Source organism: Rhincodon typus, chromosome 7 (assembly GCF_021869965.1).
Source record: "Rhincodon typus isolate 14 chromosome 7, sRhiTyp1.1, whole genome shotgun sequence".
NCBI lineage: Eukaryota > Metazoa > Chordata > Chondrichthyes > Orectolobiformes > Rhincodontidae > Rhincodon > Rhincodon typus.
Window position 1 is genome coordinate 47,805,900 of NC_063338.1, and position 11,504 is coordinate 47,817,403.

The 11,504-nt window shown below is 41.3% G+C and overlaps 1 pseudogene; it reads left to right on the plus strand.

Annotated features, from left to right (window-relative positions):
* Positions 1-3,986: 3,986 nt before the first annotated feature.
* Positions 3,987-6,415, plus strand: LOC109932787 (annotated as a pseudogene).
* Positions 6,416-11,504: the final 5,089 nt, after the last annotated feature.

The window sequence follows — 11,504 nt, forward strand, 5'->3', positions numbered from 1 at the left end:
AGAGCTGGATGAACACAGCAGACCAAGCAGCATCAGAGGAGCAGGAAAGCTGACGTTTTGGGTCTAGACCCTGCTCTTTGTATGACAAGCCCTTCATTCCAGTGATTATGCTTGTAAAGCTCCTCTCAACCTCCTCCGATGCCAGCATATCCTTCCTTAGATATGGGGCCCAAACTCCTCACAATGTTCCAAATGTGGTCTGACCAGAGTCTTATACAGCCTCAGCAGTACATTCCTGCCTTTGTATTCTAACCCTCCTGAAATGAATGATAACATTTGCATGTGCCTTCCTAACTGACAATTGAACCTGCATGTTAACCTTAAGAAAATCTTGATCTAGGACTCCTAAGACGCTTTGTGTTTCGGGTTTCCTAAACATTTCCCCATTTAGGAAATAGTCTATGCTTCAAGTCTTCTGATCAATGTGCATAATCTCATATTTACCCACATAGTATTCTATCTGCCATTTCTTTGCCCACTCGCCTAGCCTCTCTAAGTCTTTCTCAACCTCCCACTCCCTCAACAGTACCAGTCCCTTCACCTACCTTTGCATCATCCGCAAACGTAGCAACAATGCCCTCAATTCCTTCATCCAGATCATTAATGTATAACATGAATTTGTTGCCCCAACACTGACCCCTGCGGAACTCCACTAGTCACCAACTATCATCCTAACAAGTACCCCTTTATCCCCACTTTGCCTGTTGTCAGTCAGCCAATCCTCTATCCATGCCAGTATCTTGCCCCTAACACCACGTGCTCTTATCTTATTTAGCAGCATTCTGTGTAGCATCTTGTCAAAGCCCTTCTGGAAATCCAAATAGATCACCTCCACTGACTCTCCTTTATCTAACTTCCTTGTTACATCCTCAATGAATTGTAACCGATTCATCAGGCATGACCTCCCCTTGATGAAACTGTGCTGACTCAGCCCAATTTACGATGCACTTCCATGTTCTCCACAATCTCACCTTTAATAATGGACTCTAAAATCTCACCAATCAGTTCAGGCTAACCAGCTTATAACTTTCTGTCTTCTGTCTCCCTCCCTTCTTAAACAGGGGTGTTACATCAGGCAAATTCCACTCATCTGGCACCTTCACCGACTCCAGTGATTCCTGAAAGATCACCACCAATGCCTCTACAATCTCCTCAGCTATTTCTGTCAGAACTCTCAGGTGGAGTCCGTTTGGTCCGGGGATTTATCTGCCTTAAGTCCTTTCATCTTCCCCAGCACCTTCTCCACTGCGAAATCTAACACAAAGTACCTATTCAGTTCCTCCACCATTCTTTGTTCTTCATTACTACTTCTCCAGCCTCATTTTCCAGCGGTCCAATATCCACTCTTGCTTCTCTTTTTCCTTATAGATAGCTAAAAGAAACTCTTGCAATCTTCTTTTATATTACTAGTTAGCTCGCCCTCATTTCATTTAAAGGCTTTCCAGTAATCTTTGCCATATTGTTTGCTTATTCTTTTGCTTGTAGCTATTTTCTAATCAGCTTATTCAGAGTTGTTCTAACACACATCTGAAGCAGATGGGACTTGAACCTGGCCCTGTTGACTTTTACACTGTGCCTGACTTCCCTTGTCAGCCATGATTGCCTTGTCCGCTCCTTTGTATATTTCTTCTTCTTTGGGATGAATTTCCTCTGTGCCTCCTGGATTACTGTCTCAAAACTCTTGCCATTGCTGCTCCACCTTCTTCCCTGCTAGGCTGCCCTTCAATCAACTCTGGTCAGCACTTCCTTCATGTCGTTGTAATTAACTTTACTCAATTGTAATACTGTTACATCTCTGATTCCATCTTCTCCCTCTCAAACTTTGGGTAAATTCTATCATAGTATGGCCACTGGCCCTGAGCGGTTCCTTCACCTTAAGCTCCTTAATCAAGTTTGCCTTATTACAGATCAAATCCAGAATTGTCTGTTCCTTAGTGGCTCTACCACAAGCTGTTCCAAAATACCACCGTCTGGATATTCCATGAATTCGTGTTCTTGGGATCCACTACCAACCTGATTTTCCCAGTCCAACTGCATATTGAAATCCACCATGTTTATGGTAATTGTGCCTATCTCAATTTATTTTCTTCCCCACATCCTGACTACTGCTAGGAGGCCTATACGTAAGAGTCTTTTTTTTCCTTTGCACTTTGTCAACTCTACCTACATAGACTCTACACCTAGATTTGCTTAATGCTCTCAATTTATTTTCCTCTCTTAGTAACAAAGCAACCCTGCCCCCTCTGCCCATCTCCCTGTCCTTTCGATAGGACTTGTAGCCTTGGATATTTGGTTCCCAACCCTGATCCCATTGCAGCATGTCTCAGTGATACTCATAACCACATATTTGCCAATTATAATCTGCATGACAAGTTCATTTACCTTGCTCATATTCTGCACACATTTAAATACAGCAAATGTTTTATTAACTGGCACTGAGGGACCAGGTGTGTGTTGGTTAATCAAATATTCCAGTTGATCAAGAAGTCCACATAATTAATGTAAAAACACAGTAAGTAATAGAAATGTAATGAAGGGGGTATACACATCACTTAAACTTTATTTACAGAAAAATCACTTAAATAATAATTCAACGTTAATTTTAAAATAAAAAACTTACTGGCAGAGAGCCTTCTCACTTGTACCCTCAACTGACTGCTTGGACTTCATGGTGGATCGCAATATTTGAGGAGAAATTAAATCAATTGTTGATATTTCATGTGGCCATTCAATTGACTGAGTATATTCACATTGAGGTAATAAATTAAAAAACCAGAACTGAACCAGAATAATACAGTAAACTTCACCATATGAGATATATAATAAACCAACAAAATTATCAATAGAACCAGTTCAGAAGATTCCAATTAAAAGCAGTTTGCTACACAACACCCTTAGTCCTGTATTGATTACCCCCCTTCTCATAGTTGTTCCTTATCATTTGCTGTACCTGAAGTTAGACTCTTGACCCTTTCCATACTCTCTGACCTATTACTTGTTTTGGAAACATTAATAACCTCTTGTGCCATCTCCCTCTTCAACTAGTTTAAAAGATCTTGTCACCACCCTATTTAGCCTAGCCGCTAGGATTCTGGTCCCAGATCGGTTCAGGAGAAGCCTGTCCAAATGTTACAATTCCTTCCTGACCCAATGCTGACATGTGTCCAATGAAACAGGACCCCATTTTCCCACACCACTCCTTTAGCCACATGTTTTATTCCCAATTTTCTTAATGCTAGCTCCTTTGCAAGTGGCTTGGACAACAATCCAGCGATTATAACCATTTAGGTCCTGTGTTTAAAAAAAAATCCTAATTCCTGATATTCCCCAAACAGGACGTTTTGCCTACTGTTGCCTATGTTTATGGTTCCAACATGGAACCCAGCAACTTGATCCTCCCCTTCCCAAATCCTTTGAAGCTGGTTTGATATGCCCCTTATCTTGGCACCAGACAGGCAACATGCCATGCAGGACTCTCCTGCTTACAAAAGGATGCAGTCTGTACCCCTAATTATAGAATCCCCTACTACTTTTTTCTTGCTTCCCCCCACTTGAATGGTTTCCTGTACTACAGTGCAATGGTCAGTCCTTTCCCTATGTAGAGGAATGTAAACATTTCAGGGCTGTGAGGCTAGAAGAGATTACAGAGACGGGGAAAGCTTAAGCCACGAAGAGTTTTGAAAACATGACAATTTTTAAATTGTTGACGGAAGTTTAAGCTTATCTGGTACTGGATACTGGATAAAGAGTCTTGAAAATTAGAGATGATGGAAGGTTCAAGAGAATGTGGTGGTATTGCAAATCTAGGCATCAGTGTACCAGTGAAACACTGTTTTCAGACAATATCACCATGGGGTAATTTTTAGAAAGATTATGAATGGTTAAGGGTAGATCCTTGGGAGACATCGGAGGTAGTGTTGTAGGAACAAAAAAAAAGCCATTGCTCTGGCTATGAGTTCAGATAAAACTGAGTGCAGATCAAGAAGATGGTTCAATGCCTGATATACCACCGTAAGTTGTCCTACAACAAGGAATGATTGTCTTGCACATCTGGGAACCACATCATGTTCCTGTACACCAAGAAAGTTGGCAAAGCACCAAAGTCTGCATGTGACAACTGTCCTGGAAGACTGTAGTATTTGGGCTGTTCGACTCAAGGTCCTAATGAGATTGTCAAAGACCAAAAAGCTCATCAGTCGAGCTTATGATGGCTCCATGTGCACCAAGTATGTATATGACAGAATTAAGCATGCATTCCTTAATGAGGAACAGAAGCTAGTGGTGAAGGTGCTGAAGGCCCAAGCACAAAACCAGAAATCAAAGATTTCTATTTATTTTTGTATGAACATGAAAGTAAAAAAAACTAATTGGAAAAAGAAAGGAAACAGATCAATACCAATCTATTTTGCTGGATATGGTGGATGGGGAATTGGAGGAGCATGTCAAAGTCTGCAATCAGTTTGAGAAAGCTGAGAAATGATAATTTAGGTTTAAGTTATCATTCCTTATTGATCATAGTCATAAAGGATGTCAATGTTGACTTTGATAAAAAGCTGTACCTGTCTTGGACTGCGCTGCTCGCAGTGGTTGTGGAGTCAGATACTTTAGAGACTTTTAAGCGAATCTTGGATAGGCACATGGAGGATAGTAAAATGTACGGTATGCAGGGTAGATTGATCTTAGTAGGATAATAGGTCAGCACAACATCACGGGCTGAAGGGCCTGCACTGTGCTGTACTGTTCTGTGTTCTATGTTAATAGATTGCATCTGTGGAGTTCCAGAAATGTTATGCATAGATTTGGGTGAAACAGTACATACAACAGCTTGAGAGGATAAGAAAATGGGACCATAGTTTACAACAGCAAAGCAGTCAGTATTAGTTTCTTTTGGTGGGGGGAGGGAGTAGAATGCCTAAAGATAGTGAATTGGAAACAATTTGATACATGCACTTATAGGCCTATTGATCTTGAAATCAAAAATAGCTGCAATATTGGACACTGCTGCAAGATGAACAGAATTAGTACTTGTACAGTGGCAGTTTTTTATTAGCCAGCAAAACAGTGAAATACTGTGGTCATGGTGAAATAAAAAGAACATTAGAAACACTCAACCGGTCTTGCAGGATAACTGGAGAGAGAAACTGAGTTATCCAGTTTAATTTTTAAGAAGAGAATATGTTCAGCCACCTGAGGTAGAAAGTTGATAAATCTCCAGTGGGTGAACTGGTGGGACCCTGGGACTGTATTTGTCAGTGCAGTCAATCAGCAGGTCACTGCTGAGGCTGCCAAAGTGCCCTCAAAGACAGGTGAGTTTCTCGAGGAAGCTGTGGTCAGGCAGGCAGGATGTGATTGTGGGAAGGTGATAAGGGAGGGAGTTCAACACCGGGGGCCACCACCTTGGGTGTGGGAAGCAGCCATTACTCCAGGAGGATCCCTTCAGTGGTTCATGGGGCACCCATCAAGGGGAAGTTCAAATCTCTCAAACCAGGAACCCCTTGCTGGGAGGCTGTCAATATTTCCATGGTAATCTCTACACACAGCTAGCTCTCCTGACACCGGTCAGGGGCAGAGGAGACAGCCATTAATTGGACAATTCATTCTTTCAGTTGGCTGCCTGTTAATATACCGCAGTGACAGGAAGATGTCAGACTCCCCTAATGATGGCTCCCTCCCCTTCCAAATTAACAGCCCTTTGTCTCTCAGTCTGTTTATAAACTGATGGGAAAATTCAGCCCATCATTTCAGATTAGTGTCCTTTCTGATGAGGGCAACTTGGGATGGCCAATAAATATAAACTCTGTCAATAGTGACAACTCTCCTGGATAAATATCTTCTCAAATTACAGTGAACGCTTCTGCACTCAAACAAATGTTCGAACTCCAAAGTCATAAATTTAAACTGCCAAAATGCATACTGCTTATTTCCTTTCAAATTAATTACTACATTTGGTTACTGACCTGTGTCGTAATAAATTAAGCAGGTTGAAGTGAGGAATACAATAAAAATTACAACTGCTACTGCTTATTGCCTTCCATCAGCATTAGAAAAACAAGGTTCGCTTAATGTTTTAAAGTTATTTGGATAATCCAAATCCCTTTCTTCACGGTAACTATCCTGATTGATACAACTGTTGATTATTTGTTGTGATCTATAACAAATTATTTTAATGCGGTTAAACATTTATCAAATAATTCAATGTAGGAGAAAGATGGTTTTTATTCTTTGTTCATTCATCATTCTGTACCCAAAATATACATTGATAAGTAACTAATTTATTTCTAATGTTGTGATTTTAGCTTTGGAATTCACCACAAGGCTGTTGCAGAAAATGTTTATCTTACATGAAGATCTTTTTGCCATTGAGCTGAAAAAAAATAGAGAAACTGAAATCTTTATTTGCAGTTCCACTTCTTGATAAGGACATTCAAGTGGGTATCATCTGTGTTCCCCAGAAACTGAACTACTATGGAGCTTAACCAACTGATGTAATTGTCATTTTCCAAATTTGGACCACACAGATCCATTCAACACATTTGTTTATAACTTAAAGATCGAGAGTTCAGAATAGGAGAGTCACTGGACTTGAAACGTCAACTTGGTTTCTCTCCCCACAGATGTGGCCAGACCTGCTCAGTCTCTGCAGCATTTTGTTTTTATTAAATTATCAGGAACTGATCTGCAAGAATGACCTGGCACCAATGCATTTAAAAAGGATGAAATAACAAGTTATGGGTGCACGTTTTTGGCTTGAGTTTGTGAAAGTATGGTGCTGTGTGTTTCGAATTGGCACTTACAGTCTGAGGAAAGAAATCTCTTACCTAGCTATGAAAGCTGTGGTAACAGAGCTTCTTGGTCTGCAATGTAACCAGGAAATGGAGCAGGGCTTACAGAGGGGGAAACTTCTGCTAAAAGGCAGCATGAGAACAGCAGGAGGCAGGGTGGAGTTTTTCTGGAGTGCAACTAGAGAGGGTGTCATCGTGAAAACTCGGTTTCTATTTTCTGTGACATTGTAGGATAAGGGGTTAAATCTGGCTACATGATATGCTAATGAGACCAGTGTACAGAAGGTCATGCCATGCATGTCACTTGATTTTGCACTGACTCGCAACCTTGTGGCAAGATGAAGTTACAGTAAAATGATTCTTACATTAAGCTAGTATTTTCTTTACCACTGCAGACTCTAAAATATTCTTTAGCAATTGTATGGAGACACAATACCTCACTCAATGAGGTCACTGTGTTCCCTTAGCCACCACATAATAATAAAAACCACCAACGGAAACCTTCAGATGATATCTTTATCCAATACAATCAATTGTGCAAAAAGTAATGAAGTATTTTGGAGCATTATTTGTATTGTCTGTCTTGTGAGTACCTAGTCCTGTCCTTGTACTCCTTATACTTCAACCCCAGTGGCTATAGCATGGCTATGTCAGCTGCTGGCATTCATTATGTAAGCTGCCTATCAGTAACATTGAAAAGTCTGGGCTGGTTGCCTGAGGAGCAACAGCAAGGGTACTAGAGGAGTAATAATGGTCAGAGCAAGAAGACAGCCATCTTCAGAAAGGTTTGTGCGTAAATGGACCCACTGTCACTTCCCCAGGATGACACCTCAACAAGCTTGATAATCTGCTGGAAGAACTTTGAGCACTGTAATCTCACAGCCATGAATGGCAACTGTGTGAGCTTGTATTGCAGCAATCATAAATCCAATAGCCATGTTTCACTGATGTTCTGAGACATTGTGGGGTTCTGTCCAGGTGGCAATGTAGCAGAACAATAGCAGCAGACACTACATCACGGGTGGATCTGGAAGTGCTGCTCTGAAACTGACCATTACTTCCACCTGGAAAGAAGGGGACTAAAGCATCACATTATGTCCTGTGCCACGCTAAAGCTGCACTCCTCCTTGGCAGTGATGGCAGACTGTCTAGCAAGCCTGTCAAAACATCAAACATCTGGTTATGTTTGCTCACCAGCCCACTCCTGCAGCCTGCCCCACTGACGTCTCATCCAAGTTCCCTACAGAACTGGTCTGTAATCTTGCCCTCTGGGGAGCTGGAACATGAGCAATCCTGTTCTCCTCATCTGGCTGCACCCTACTGGAGCCTGATGACTCATCAAATGCACGGAGTGACTCGATGCTGCTCTCTTGGGTGCTTGCTTCTGAGTGGGAGGTTGGACTTGCCAGGCACATTCTCAACACTGGTGTAGGGAAGCCCTTCACTTTCTTTCTGATTGGCCAGCAGTTTCCAGGTATGTAAAAACGTACAAACCAGAACACGAGTGCTGCAGTGGGGAAGGAAAGCAAGCGTCCCAGAGTATACACCATCTGCAACTTTCACTTCATACCTCAAGCTGATGGCAAGCAAGGAAGGAGAAGGAAAAAGGAATAACCCGCTATCATCTTAAAGTCTCAATGACACCAGAAGCTCTGCTATGACTATCCCTAGACTCATGATTCTCAGCACCATCTCCTCAAACACAGTCAGGAGATGGCACCATGATGCCCCATCCTCCACCCTCTTTCAGATTTCCCTCCCATTACCTGCAAAATCCGATCCTTCAAGAAAAGTGGTTGTGTGTGCTGGACTTATAGTTGCATTGCTTTGCGGAGGCAGCAAAAGTTGGGTGAGGATAAAATAGGATATTTGAATATTAGGCACAAGTTCAGTGTGTGGTGTGTATGAGTTGTTGTGAAGATGCATTCTTACTTTGACCCTATGCATATGGTTATTAAAACTTCCTGTGGCCCTATCGCTCTTCTCAATGGCTCTCAGAGCAAGATTCTGGAAGTGAACCTGCCATGCCATTAACTCAGCTCCATTTAGAGGGTCTGGCTTGAGAGGATCCTGACCTTTCACAGACACCATCTGTTTCCTAGTCCTGGGTCTAGTGCCTCCAGTGTAGCACCTGTGAATCTTGGAGTATGCACCTTGGGCTGATGCACCATTTGCCTTCCCTGTCAGTCTGCCAAAATGACATTTTGGCAACTTTTAGTTCTGCAGCATCCTTTTGAAAAGGACAGGCTACCTTTAACAACAGGAGGCTAGCTAAAACACATACTAGCCTTGCAAGTACTTCAATTCCCCAATGTGCACCACAAGCTACAGCAATTCAAATAAGTCAGCAGTTGAAAATTAACACACTATCGGCGTCTAATTAAAACGGCATGGGCTTATGGTCTATGACCTGCTGATGTCTGAAAAATGGGGAATACAATTTCTATCATGAAATAGGAACACTGCAGCCTTCTTGACCTTTCAGTGCAATACTGATAGAGCTCTTCAACTGTCACAGTGTCTGCCTTTTGGATGAAATGTTAAACCAAAGTCCCATCTGCCTTCAGAGAGAGATCCATTGGTACTATTTAAACATTAACAATGCGTTTTATTTATACAGCAGTTTAATACATAATACATCCCAATGTTCTTCACAATATCACAAAATGTAAAAGAATCAAGAGATAATAGGAAGGAATAATTACAAGTTTTGTTAAGAGGTTCGCTTTCAGGGGGTCTTATAAGAAGGAGTGAGTGTGAGAAGGGGATTTAAGAGAAGCAATATAGAGCTTATAGCTGAGATGGCTGGAGGTGCAGCAACTGGTGAGAGATGAAAGGAATGGGGCTGCAGAGGAAGCCAGGGTTGGAGAAAACTGTGTTCTTAGATGATTGTCATGTATGGTGATTTTACGGAGCATTTTGCCAGACTTATAAAATTCTAACAGGACTGGACAGGGTAGATGAAGGGAAGATGTTCCCAATGGTGGGTGTGTCCAGAACCAGGAGTCACAGTATGAGGATTCACGGTAGACCATTTAGGCCGGAGATAAGGAGACATTTCTTCACCCAAAGAGTGGTGAGCCTGTGGAATTCATTACCACAGGAAGTAGTTGATGCCAAAACATTGAATGTATTCAAGAGGCAACTAGATATAGCACCTGGGGCAAATGGGATCAAAGGTTACTGGGAGAAAGCAGGATTGGGCTGTTGGGTTGGATGATCAGCCATGATCGTGAAGAATGGCAAAGCAGGCTTGAAGGGCCATATGGCGTCCGCCTGTTCCTAACTTCTATGTTTCTATGAACACAAGGGTGGGATTTTATACTAAGCCCCAGGAGTCTACTTGTAGGGCAGAAGCCCCATGGGTGAACAGGAGTTGACGCAGGTCAGGCTTCCATCAGCAATATTTTGGACAATCTCAAATACATGGAGATCCTAGGATCGAAAACTGTCCTGGATAGTATCAAATTAGTCTAGAATAGGCTCGTCTAGAGGTTTCAAAGGCATAGATGAGAGTTTTGGCAGCAGTACTGCTGAGCTCAGAAAAAAATTATGTAACATTTTGATCAGCAGTAGAAAACAGTTCTCTGAATGTCAATATTTAGAATGTCAAACTGTAGTTGAAATACTTGAATCTGTTTCAGATGAGCTATCTAGTCTGACATGTAATTTCTTGTCATAATCTTGTAACTCATCATCTTTTTATACAGTTAAATAATTATCAATTAATTTGAAGTATAGGTGAAGGATGGCTATAAATTGTACATTATGAGAACAGATTTTCTATGGCATTCCAGCTAATATTTATCCCTCATTCAACACCATTAACCACAAACAGATTTTCTCTTAACTTCAGTGCTATTTGAGGGACCTTGGTGTGTTCCAATTGCCTAGTCTTTTCCCTTAGATTTTAGTTGTGAAATACTTTGGAACGTCTGGAGATTATTACTGGGTGCTATACAAGTGAAAATTATTCTAACATCTCAATTTAACTGTTTAAATCTAATCTGCCATATGTGAAACACATCCAACAATGTTGTCAATCTAAATATAAAATTTACAGCCTTACTTCATTACAAATGTTGAACCACAGGTGTGTATATCTGTTTAGCCCAAGAGCAATAGAAGCTGTCACACCGAGTTAAAAGATTTTAGGTCATATGCCAGAAAGACTCAAACTAGCTTGGTGTTCCAGTGCAATACTGAGGGAGTGCTGCATTCTCAGAGTTGCTGCAAGACCTTGTCTGCCCTCAATGGATAGAACAGGTCACATGGCACTATTTTGGAGGAATTGAGCAGAGAAACGCTTCTTAGTACACTGGCCAATAAAAAAAAGTGACTTTTATTTTATGAAAACTTGTCATTATACTATTCTTGCTTCCTGAAGTATGGTCTGACAGGACTTTACAGCAGCAATGGTTATTGTCCAATCCACTGTCTCTCAGTCTGCCTGCCTTCTATGTTCTGATCTTTTCAATTGTAGAACACACAGAACCACAGTCTCTGCCACAATCTCAGAGCCATGTTTCAACACCAGCATCTATTCAAAAATGGCCAAAACAGAAGACTGTTCCATTCTTGAAGGTTTTTCCTTGCTTTTCTCTTTGCATAAATTTTCAGAATGTTATGAACTGCTAAACAGAAAATAAAACACACAGTTTTAAATTCAACTCCATTGCAATTGGCTTTCCACTTACTCTTTCCTTCTTGAGATGAACTGCT